Source organism: Notothenia coriiceps, unplaced genomic scaffold, assembly GCF_000735185.1.
Source record: "Notothenia coriiceps isolate Sejong01 unplaced genomic scaffold, NC01 NC01_scaffold00037250, whole genome shotgun sequence".
In the NCBI taxonomy this organism is placed as follows: domain Eukaryota; kingdom Metazoa; phylum Chordata; class Actinopteri; order Perciformes; family Nototheniidae; genus Notothenia; species Notothenia coriiceps.
Genome location: NW_011369951.1, coordinates 361,580 through 361,831, shown reverse-complemented (window position 1 = coordinate 361,831; position 252 = coordinate 361,580).

Here is a 252-nt window from a genome sequence, read left to right as displayed (position 1 = left end):
TCAGCTCCCTTTTCGTCACAACGGTGCGGTAAAGCGACTGCAGTACTCCGATTCTCCGACCCATCTCACGCTCCATTGTTCCCTCACTCGAGAACAAGACACCGAGATACTTGAACTCCTTCACTTGGGGTAAGGACTCATTCCCTACTTGGAGTGGACAGTCCATCGGTTTCCTGCTGAGAACCATGGCCTCAGATTTGGAGGTGCTGATCCTCATCCCAGCCGCTTCACACTCGGTTGCGAACCGATCCA